At 39.0% G+C, this 11,813-nt stretch overlaps 1 pseudogene; it reads left to right on the top strand.

The window, feature by feature from the left end:
- The first annotated feature begins 987 nt into the window (after positions 1–987).
- Positions 988–11,813, top strand: part of LOC129372666 (sodium- and chloride-dependent taurine transporter-like) — a 28,125-nt pseudogene continuing 17,299 nt past the window's right edge.

Here is an 11,813-nt window from a genome sequence, read left to right as displayed (position 1 = left end):
CAGAGACAGACGGACAGACAGACAGACAGAGACAGACGGATAGACAGACAGGCAGATGAGACTCAGGTTGTTGAAGTTGGTTTGTTAATCTCCAGTCTTTTGACGACATCTTGTTTCAGAACTTGGTTGATAAAATGGTATTAAATTTGTTATAATCGACTCACAGGCGCGTTAATGGGAGGGTTTTAATTTATTCATTGAATTTGGATTATTTGTCACACTTCTATGCGACACTCAGGATGAGATTGCTCTGAGCGTCACTCTGATTAATGTTTTCATTTTTTCATTTAACTTTTAATCTCCTTGCTTTAGCCCTGAATGTGATCTGAAGGATGTCACGAATCATGAATATGTTCCAATCCTCAGATGCTCCTTAATGTCTCATGATTCAAGACATTCCAGGGATCTTAGGATCCTTTGGGTTTCAGTCATTGTTGATTCTTTCAAGAAAAAAATAGTTGAACGATTGAAATCAAATGAGGAAACATATCGAGGTTTTGTAGCCCGAGTCTTCCTGTTTGCTGAGCTGAAAGCTTCTGTATTAACGAAGGACTTGTTTGCTGTTAAATGATTCATTGAGTGTGTAACTTGAGGTTTGTGGAAAGTGGGTGTGTTAGTGAAACCTTAAGCTATAAATGTGACTCCGTTCTTGTCTCTTTAAATGACAACTGAGGACGACTGACCTCATGAAGAGAAACGCCACCGAGTTAATTTGCATCATCTGTTCTTGAACCTTTTATCCCCCTGCGTCCTTCGCTTCACATGAGGCTCCCTCTTGACTGCTGCTGTACATATTAACTGACACGAACCACTGACCCACTCCGGCTCTCAAATTAGAGCTGCCCCATTAATCTTGTATGATTGTATGTGCGTGTGTTGGGCTTTGAAAGATGATGTTTTACTTGGTAGTAAAGATGCCAATTAACACTCAGCATCATGATATTAGAAGTAATATCAGTTACTTTCATGTTGTCATACCTGAGCATGATGGAGGGCAGTTTGGCAAACGATGGCGACATGGTGAGTCTGACAAACCAGCGCCCCCTTGTGGCTGATACTTGCATGCATTCATATTTTGTCTTTAATCAGTAAATTTGTTTTACTATTATGTGACCACATTTTTATTATTATCATCCCGCGACATAAAATTCGAAGTGTTTTATGGCATATTCATTTATGGAATCTTTAGTTTTGTTGCCATAACAGAAACAGCAACACAACAAAATTCCAAATATTTGGAATGCATCTTTTGGCAAATTATCACAACGCATGAGTTTGACTTTTGATTATTCTATATTTGTAGTTGGTTCCTATTTGAGCCGAGTCTCCACTTTTCATTTCCCCCCCCAAACAAAACTACAATGCCAGAATCAGACACAGGACGCTTTCATTTGGTAAGAGTCGTGCTGAATTTGACACTCTGTTGAAAATCACCACAGCAAAAACAAGATTCACCATGACCATCCTGTGTAGTCTTCTTTCTAGTGCATTATTAGAAAATGAAATGACAAGCTATCTAGTTATTATTATCTGTGATCTTGTGTTGCATCATTGTACTTGCAGTAATGCCACTTTGGCCTCAGTTTCGGCTGTGGGATGCATTTAGCACATCAACTTCAACTAAAGAGCAAAAATATTTCCTCATTGCCGGAAAAACATTTTTTTTAAATAATGAATAACTTTGTATCAGCCTTAAAATTAGTTTCCAAGACACATTTTTAAGATATGATCTGCTGAGACATGTTTCTAAACTATTTTTAATCTTTTCCCATTATATGTGGGAGTGGAACATGTTCACAGGGAGCAGAAAGTTACAACAGCTCCACTTTTGGTCGAGTCAGTGTTGTAATTAAAGGATGCAAGTGATTCAGTTTTAAGAAACCAAATTCAAATATTGTAGATAAAAAGTTTTATTTAACATTTATATCAGAGAGTTTTCTGTTCATAGTTTATATCGTCAGCGCAACCATATTCTAAAACTCTGAAGATTACTGCGTCCAGTCAAACTTCACCTGCATGCAGACCAGATCGTTTCCCTCAGTTTAAAGTTTCTTTGCATGACTTATGCAAAGCGCATCTGCCTGCAATCTTTAAACGATATGCCGTGTTTCCATGCCACCCGTCCCAGACTACCATGATGTGAGCCGACTAAATGTCAGCGATGTTTTGGCATTGCTTTCTGTTAGTGTTTTTTTAATACTTGCTTAATCATTTACAGCATGATGCATTCAAATTACATTTGACAAAAGGCTGCTCTCATTTTTCTGTCAACTTAATATTATTTTGTTATTCTCCATTCAACATGTCACCTTTTGTGCTTCCTAGAAGCTGAAGCAGAAATGCCCCTCCCCCATAAATTCTTGCATTCCTTTGCTATTACACCCTTCACAAGATTATCTCTGTAATCTCCTTTTTTTTCCTGTTACACTTTCAGTTGCTGTAAAATGAATATTTTATGATCAAGGCTAAGTTTGAGGATGCTTCAGACTGCAGACTGAAGCTGCAGAAAATGGGGATGCAAAGTGAGCTGATTTCAGAGCGGCCCAGTGGAAGAATCCTTGAAATTTTTGTGTACATCTGGTGAATTATTTTGGCTCATTTTCTCCAAAATGTCACTTTTTTTTTTTTTTTTTGCACATCTGTCTCAGTGAAGACTGGAATTGAGTGATTCAAATAGCAGCCTGTAAGCCCAATTAGTTAAAAAATTGTAAATGGTCCATTTGCAACAATTAAACAAAATGCACAAAAGTGGCATGTCATAAAACAACAACATGAGAAATGGGAAGAGAAGCAACACGGGCAGATGAATGCGTTCAATGTGGAGCAGGGGGGGGGAGGGGAGCTGGTGATGGATGAGTGGACGCAATCGGTGGCCAGTTCACTGAAAAGGTACATGCTCTGAAAATAGGAGAGTGAGTTATATAAGTCATCTGGCTGAGAAATAAGTGTTTGTGGCTGGGTTCTGGAACGGTCCTAATCAAATCCTGACTCTTGGTCCAGTTTGATCTAAGAAAAACACAGAGCAGAGGGCAATTAATGTCCTGGTCTTGGTGAATGACCTGAGCTCACAACTGAGCGCCATGATAAAGAGCAGTAAAAGTAGAATAAGAGCTGCTTGAATCTTCAGCACAGGAAACACAGAACCGTCATTTTACAGAGTGAGCCGTAAAAATCTGGTCTGATTTTGTCTGAAAAGCTGCTAAATTGGCAAACGGTTGTTAACTGGGCTTTAATTAATTATAAAACATTAAGTGATTAGTAACCGCTGTCAATCAAAGAATCGTCTAGTTTAGTTTTAATTTGTTTGACTTTAAACTACAGAAGGTCAGAATCCTTTAAAATGATGTGAAATATTAAAGATGTTCTGGTTTGACAAGCTTAGATACTTTAAGTTACAACAGGAATCAGTTGCATTTTAATGTGATGTTTTCATAGAACTGTGTTAAATATTGCAGAATTTGCTTGAGTTGGGCTTTTAAACGTGTCACCTGCAGAAACATGTTCAAACATACTCAGACATACTCATTATGTCTGAGTATTTTACCTCAGACATAATGGCGGTAGCATTTCATAAAGCAGGAAGTGTTTAACACGTTTTTCTGCCATGTGGTTCGATCAACGGCGATATTCAACTGTGACAAAGCAAGAAAGGAGTTTATAGGGTTTAATCTATTCAAAATATTCCCCAGTTTCATCCATCATGTACAAATGAGCATTTTAATATGCAAACAGTGCAAAGCTGTTGGGTTTTTTCTGAAATGTGGTTTTATGATTAAGTCAGAGCCAGAGAATGAATGAGGGAAACGGATAGTAAAGGTGAGAGTGCAGCAGCAGTTGGGCCGATGCATAAAGATAAGGATGTGACATTTTCCACAGTTGGAGACACGTGCTGACTGTTAAGTATGTGTCTCTTCCCTGACTTTCTTTTTCTCCTTCGCTGTCGCCATTGGGTGGAAATTTACAGCTGTCGTTGCTGATCATGATTACGTTGTTCTTCTGTTTCCACATTTTTGTCAGAGCAAATGAGGAAGTATAGAAGGAGGAAGTAAAAGGAGGTCATTAAAGTTTAGATTTCTTCTCATTGGTAAAATTATCTCTCTGGTAACTGTTTAACTTTTAGCTTTGCACTGAAGTATAATCAGCAGAAGATCACTTCTGGCACATTTAAACAAACAAAAGTGACAGTCAATATATAATACAAATGAAGTCTTAGTAAATTTGCATTAAGAACGGTGTGAGTGATAGAATGTGGATTTGTGGTTAGCTAATGATACTGTTACAAGTTGATGTGCACCTGCTTCACATGTTTCTAAAACAGACAATGAATACGGGCAGCAGAACAGCAGCAGAACACTTGCAACACTTAGATTTGAGTTTCTCTGCTGGTAACTTATCAGGTTATGTGGATTATTTTTGCAGTTTGTGGCACATTGGGGATCCAGAGTGCTATGCAATGTTACTTGGATAAATATTCAAGCAACATTTCCTGAATCATGTTTTTGAAATTATTTTAATATGAAGTTTTGCTTACATTTCTGCATTTTCTATCCACAGAATGGCACAAAAGAGAAACTTCAGTGTCTGAAAGACTTCCATAAGGACACTTTGAAGCCGTCTCCTGGTAAGAGCCCTGGGACTCGGCCTGAAGACGAGGCGGAGGGCAAGCACCCCCAGAGGGAGAAGTGGGCCAGCAAGTTGGACTTTGTCCTGTCTGTGGCCGGCGGATTTGTAGGTTTAGGGAACGTTTGGCGTTTCCCTTACCTCTGCTACAAGAATGGTGGAGGTGAGCATCAAATGGTTGGAAAAATCATTTTGTTAGCTACTTTTCTTTTACTTTACCTGTTTGGGTTTTGTTTCGTCTCCCATTTCTAGGTGCGTTTCTCATCCCCTACTTCATTTTCCTGTTTGGCGGAGGTCTGCCAGTCTTCTTCCTGGAGGTTGCCCTTGGTCAGTTCACCTCAGAGGGCGGCATCACCTGCTGGGAGAAGCTTTGTCCCATTTTTACTGGTATGTAGACGGTTATTAAAATTCAGTTGCTAAAATGGTAAATTTGAATGAAAACAAAACCTGTACACCAGGAAGTTCGAACGCCTCAAACCCTTCCTGTGCAGAAGGCAATTCTTTTACTTTGACAAATGAAAAGTCCTTATAATGTCAGACACTGATGTCAGATTGAAACTTTTACATGTTGGGAACATTTTAAGCCTTCCTAGTTTTACACTCGTATCTCCCCTTCTTTGAAGCATTTAAGCACAAGTTAGCATTAGCATCCATCTCTTAATTACTAGCTGGCTGGACTGCTAGTAATTATAGTGATACGAAAACTTAACTTTCTCTGAATGTCTGCACATGACCTTTTCAGAAATCATTCAAACCTGCCGTATTACATGACCATGTGCTTCTGATGTGCCTGAAACTTCATCATAATTCAGTCAGAAAAGAACAGGAGTGCCTTTGATTCTAGCACTTTGAAATGAGATTGAGTTTCTTTCTTTGCCATTTCCATATGGTTTGTGGAGGAAGTGATGCAATGAGGGAGGCAGAAGTCAGTCGGCGTCTGTCATGCCTCTGACTCACCAGATGAAGTAATCATAGAAATAAACTTCAATGGAGTTTGAAAACAAAATATGTGTATAGGTTTGTGTCTGGTTGAATGATGTGTGGCCAGTTGATTTTTTTTATTTTGGGGGGATTTTATTGTGATCCATGGGGAGGCCCAGAACAACTCTGGGATCCCCTGCATTATGGGGAAGCCTTTACATTACAATGGAAAGCAGGGCAGTGTATGCAGCAAAAGCAGAAATCTGTTATTGTAGAAAAGTTATGTTATGAGGTTGACATTTTTATTTTATAACTTGTTCATGTAACTGCATTTACACATAAGGATGCACAGTTTTGGACTTTGCGACAGGTAACTGATTCTCATGTTTACTCGGTTTAACATCTTCAATCCAAAAACATGTAAACCATCATTTTCATCCTCAGCAGCGGTGACTCAGGAATTTGATGATCACTGCATCACAAAGGAAGAAAGGCAATTCCCTTTTTATGTTTAATTAATAAATGCAGCTTAGATTCTCTGTTTTGTTTTTATTTTTAGTTATTTCTTTTGTTTTGCTCGCAGGTGGAGCAGTGGACATTTCTCCACTGCTCCACCTGCCCCGCCCTTTTATTATCAGATTTTTCTTGAATTCCCCCATCACCAAACATCCAGAGCAGATCTGTCTCTCTTACTTAAGATTCAGGTTTTTTCCACACCTCTGCTGTTTTTGACAGAGGACTGACTGAGTCACACCAGATTCTCCTCCAATCAGAGCGCTGAGACTTTGCCCAGCAGCCGTCACCAGGCAACAACCAGGGCTGCGCTGATACACCTACACGCTGGGCCTGTTCAGTGCTTCAGCCTTCTCCTCATCTCACCTTGTCTTTCTTTTTCAACTTCCCAGAAAGCTCATCTAATGGCTCTGAGGAGTCTAGTGATGCTATTTGATCAAGTCGACTTCAAGCTTTTTTCCCTGCCTTCATCTCCTCTCCTCCATTTTCAGTGCCCACGTTCAACAGCATTTTCTTCCTTCTCGGCCTTTGCTTTCCCGGCCAGCTTCTCTCACCACCAGCCAAATAAGATTAACGTATTTTACTTCACTCTCACATGTGCAATTGCCATTTTATCTTCACATTCTAACACGTTATGGTGTGGTTGTCTCAAACACACACACTCAGACACAAGGCGGTACGCACAGTGTCCTGAATTACACATCTCTATGGTAACAGCACAGCAACACATCAGAGCAGGGTGGTGGTGGGATCTGAGCCGCCGACAGATGGACCGATGAAGATGGGAGAAGGAGCGACACAAAGACAGCCAGACGGAGCGAAAGAAAATGAATCAGGCTGAGAAAAAACAATTAAAAGTCAAGAAAAAAAATCTGAGATGAACATAAAATGTGTACAGCATGGTAAAAATAAATTAAAATAATAAAATTAATATTTTGTGGAAGTATAAATTTGTTTGTTAAAATTTTATAGGTGAGGAAAACAAAACACATGTTAAGACATAAGTCATGTCAGGGTAATTTATAATAAAAACACAGGATTTAACTAGAACTGTAAAAAAAAACAGTTCTGGTTTCTCAGTCGTGAGTAGGTATAGTTAATAATTTAACCTAGAAAACCCAGGTTGCATCATAAGAAAACAATCTCCTCAAGTCTTTCTCCTGCCCTGCATGCATTTCTGGAGCAATGGCAGAATAAGAAATCCCCTTTTATGGAAGATATCACCAGCAGAGCCAGACGAGGGGAGGCAGTATGTCTGAGACATTTATGGGTAGGAGGAAAGAACCGCGCAAAGAGAAACACACCAGGACAAATATATCAGCTTCAATAAGTAAAACCCTAACACACATCCAGATGAAAACAAATTGTGTTTCGAGATGGACCGCTGGTAACAAAGAGCCTTTTGATGCCTCCAAACATTGATACGTCAAAGTGAACTGACTCGTCAAACAACAAAATTACCTGAAAATGAGCTAAAACTATACAAACCCAAAAAACCTGCAGAACCACTGACGAAGAGGAAAGAATATAAAAACTGTGGATGGGAGCCAGCGTTGCCTTTCGTTAATTATTAAACTCTTGCAAAAGCTAAAATATTTTGTACAAAACAAACAGCTGGTCCTCTGTTTGTTGATCGCACTTCTAAAAAAGTCAGATGAAACGGAGACAAAAATAAAAACGTGACCAGATAGCTGATGAGAAATGAGGCCATCAAATACAAAACTCCTCATCAGATTATGTTTTAAGTTCATCCTTCTCTCCTCAAACGCCACAGACTCCAACATGCATGTACTGACAGGAAGCATGCTAATAATGATCACATCTTCAGCTTCTTTAACTGTTGTGACAAATCTTCAGATTGTTTACTCAGCAAAACCTTCAGCAGTTTAAAAAATGAGTTGACTCCATATGTACACTGTAAAAAGTGTGGCCTTGCTTAAAGTAAAAAATTTGATGTCCATTTGTTGCATCTAAAATATTTGACTTCACAGAATGTAAATAAAGTTGTTTGGTACAACATGGCTATTTAATTTTGACTCAAACCATATTATTGTACTTGAGCCAATATTAATTCTTCACCTTTATCCAAGTTAAATTATTTACATTTCAGTTTTGGAACCAAAGTAAAATATTTACATTGAACGAATCAAATATATATACATTGCACCAAAGTAATATTCAGGCATTAGCACGAGTTAATTCATTTTCCCCATGAAAGTCTTTTTTTTCTATTTCAGAATTTGGTTTAAAAACTATTTGCTAACCCTGATGGCTGGGCAACCGGTTGATTTCTGGCTAAACGTAGCTAGAAATCAAAACAAGAAAAGTCTTTCAGAAAGTTGGTTTCTGTCCGACAGCGACGATCATGGCTTAAGAGGAGCCCCAAAGAGTGTGTGTGTGTGTGTGTGTGTACAGCATCTACATATATACACACACAGTGTGTTTATATTGCATTTTCAAAAATTAATACACAATTAATACACTCCAGCAACATTTTTTCAAAGTCATTTATTCCTCACAAGTAAAAAAGGAGAAAAAAAAGTGGCATGTTCAGACAAACAAATATAAACATGTCATTGTTGCTCAGAGCAATGAAATAAAGACAATATGGCTTACCAAGCTAAATTAAATGGATGGAAAGCATCCACTGTTGTACTGTTCAAACACATGAAGGAATGTTGCATCTCTAAACATCATCAAAGAAGTAAAATTCCAACAAAAGCAGTCCATGAAAGTGACACCGTGAGCCTGTATAACAAAGTGCTGCTGAGGTGGTCTACCTCTTAAATAGAAGCCAGTGGCAACTACATGCACACATTAAGCACACACAAATCAATCAATCAATCAAACTTTATTTGTATAGCACATTTCAGCAAGGCATTTCAAAGTGCTTTACAGCATAAACACAAGAACACAAAGTCATGCAACATATAATAGACAATACATTGTTACATATTACATTTCAAAAACAATTCTAAACAGGTGTGTTTTTAATTGCGATTTAAAAGAAGTCAGGGTTTCCGCTGTTTTACAGTTGTCTGGAAGTTTGTTCCAAAGTTTTGGTGCACACCACTGAGTTTGCGAATCTTGGAAGTCATCTTGTTGGTACCAAGCTCCATCAGGATCTTCTGAAGGGCCTCAAAGGTGAACCTGAAACCCTGTGGATACTCCATGATAAGAGCATAGCAAAGTCCAAAGAGCATTACAACTCCGGCTGCAACAGAAGGCAACTCATTGAGGACTTCCACACCATCAATGACAATCCCAACGTCTTGGGGCCGCTGTAGAAGGCTTGAATTCTCTCTGAAGACGAAGTCTGCCATGATGGTCCTCTCCAGCTCCTGCTTGGCTTGATCTTTCTGGGACCCTGAGGCAAAATATACGACATTATGCAACTGAACAACTGCAGTCTGGCACACCTCATTAATCACTATATAGTGTATAATGGCATAGGTGGTCTCCTGTGATGAATAAAGTTGAATCATCATTGTGACAGAAAATATCTGGACATACCATGTATTCCTTTATAAGGTCCTCAACACGTTCTCCCAGGTAGATGATGAGAGCTTTGAGGATACACTCCCTTCTGAAATCTGCATCAGCACACCCTTTAGGGACAATCAAAATGGTTATTATGCGATGTGTAGACTAATCTAGCAACTCAATTCCCAGCTCTACCATAAACAGTGCTTTTACAGTGCGCGCCTGGTCAATATTGAATCCATGGCAGACTAATACAAAGCTGTGGAAATGTAAAGCCATTCTAGTACATCTGCCAGAGGCCACTGGTAGTCCCTCTTTAAATATGAAGACAGACTGGATGGCTCCTGTTTTGGTTCCTACAGTCTCAAAGTATCTTTGGTGCAGTGACAGGTGCACAAATGATTTCCTATGAGCTACTACACATTAGTGTACTCATAGGTGGCACATGTTTTTCTTTTTTTAAATGGTTGGTATGAACACACTAGACGAACTAATTGCTAACAAGGCTTAATATGCTGAGCTAGTCAAGTTCACGGTGTAGCCGAGCGAACCGTGGTGGAAGCGATTGATTGGTAACAAATTATGCCTACCTTGATTAATTCCAGCTACAACCGAACAATGTACACATAGTGATATTTCTCGTGAAATACGTGTAAGTTCAGAAATGACACCACATTTAACCCGGCGAAAAAAGAAAGCGTTTACTGGGATACCCATATTCAGGCGGGACCTTCAGCTTGCTAACCAGGTGACATTAACTCAGTCTTTTGCATTAATACAATTGTAGGCTTGTTAAGACATCAGCTTAGGTTAGTACTTACCGCAGGTTTATTCTTCGATTAAATGCTAGGACGTTAATCATTCTTTCTTCCCCATGCCGAAACGGACGATGCTCTCCAAGCACTTCTCCACAACTTCTCACGTGACTCAGATTCAATTATTACATCATTTCCTGTCAGTATGTTTTGAGAGGAATCAAAATATTTGCTTTCTTTCCTTCAGAAGTGTGAGTAATTCAGTCTGAATCAAAATTAACACCTCAGAATGCAAAAAAATTGACTTTCACCATCAAGTCAATTATTTTACAATGTATTCAATGGTAGTTATTAGCTTGAATGAACAGCTCCGTGCATCACTTTTTACAGTGTAGATACAATGAGTGAGGTCAGGCAAGGTCATCCCTCCAAAGAGCTGAAGACATGACATCATGGAGGAGGACACATCTGTTTGTTTGATCAGCACTGTCCCATGTGATCTGAATATATAAGTGCGTGTGTGTGTGTGTGTGTGTGTGTGTGTGTGTGTGTGTGTGTGTGTGTGTGTGTGTGTGTTTGGAGATGTGAGGATGTTACAGCTATTAATTGGCCAAGTGATTAAAAGGACACGATTTGTTGGCAAAGTAGTTCTTGCATTCATATACATATAAAGGCAAACAAGGGTGAGAATGTTGTTTCATAATTCAAGCTTCTCTATTGTCTCTCTCTCTCACACACACACATACACACACATACACACACACACATCCACACACTTGCGTTCACAGATGGCCGGTGACGTTGAAGGACATTAATTTGGATGAGTGGCCGCTGTCGGCTGTGCCTGAGTGAATACAAAGCTTGTTTTAATGTTCTTATGAGGACTTAGTGTGACTGCGGTCATTGTGTGAACTCTACTCCAAATTCTAATCCATTGTGATCAGAGTTCCTGCACCTGCTCTCACTCCAGGAAGATTACGTTTCCTCCTCCTAAGTTGTCAAAGAATACTTCAAAACAAAACACTTACCAAGATCATGTCTCTACATCTATCTTGTTGTCACGGCCACTAATGACAATGAAACTTATCTGAAAGTTCTCGGAAGTATAGTTTTTATTTCAGTCAAGGCTAAAAACAACAATGATACTGGTTGGACCTTGAATCAGCTAAAATATGCCGAACAGAATGATTTGGCGAAAGGTCACTAACCTTTCACCAAACCTCTCAAGGCCAGGTTCTGATCCCCTGTTCAAAGTTCATATCTTCATTTAAAAAACTGTTTTTTTAATCAAAACTGCAAATCTTGTTTACCTGCCAAGTTTGCAATCTGAGTTTTGACAGCACATTATCTTTTAAAGGAAGCGTTTTCTGAAGATAAATATGAAGCTGGAATTTAATCTCCCAGTCAGACACTGGAGGAGTTGCTTGGCATGATTTAACTTAATACACTGTCTGGATAGATTTCCTTCATTCTCTACTTGCAAATTATTTTATTAGAAAACATTTCATCTGGCATGTCGGC

This window comes from Poeciliopsis prolifica, unplaced genomic scaffold, assembly GCF_027474105.1.
Source record: "Poeciliopsis prolifica strain line A6 unplaced genomic scaffold, Auburn_PproV2 SCAFFOLD030, whole genome shotgun sequence".
In the NCBI taxonomy this organism is placed as follows: Eukaryota; Metazoa; Chordata; class Actinopteri; order Cyprinodontiformes; family Poeciliidae; genus Poeciliopsis; species Poeciliopsis prolifica.
This window is presented reverse-complemented; position numbering and strand designations above follow the sequence as displayed.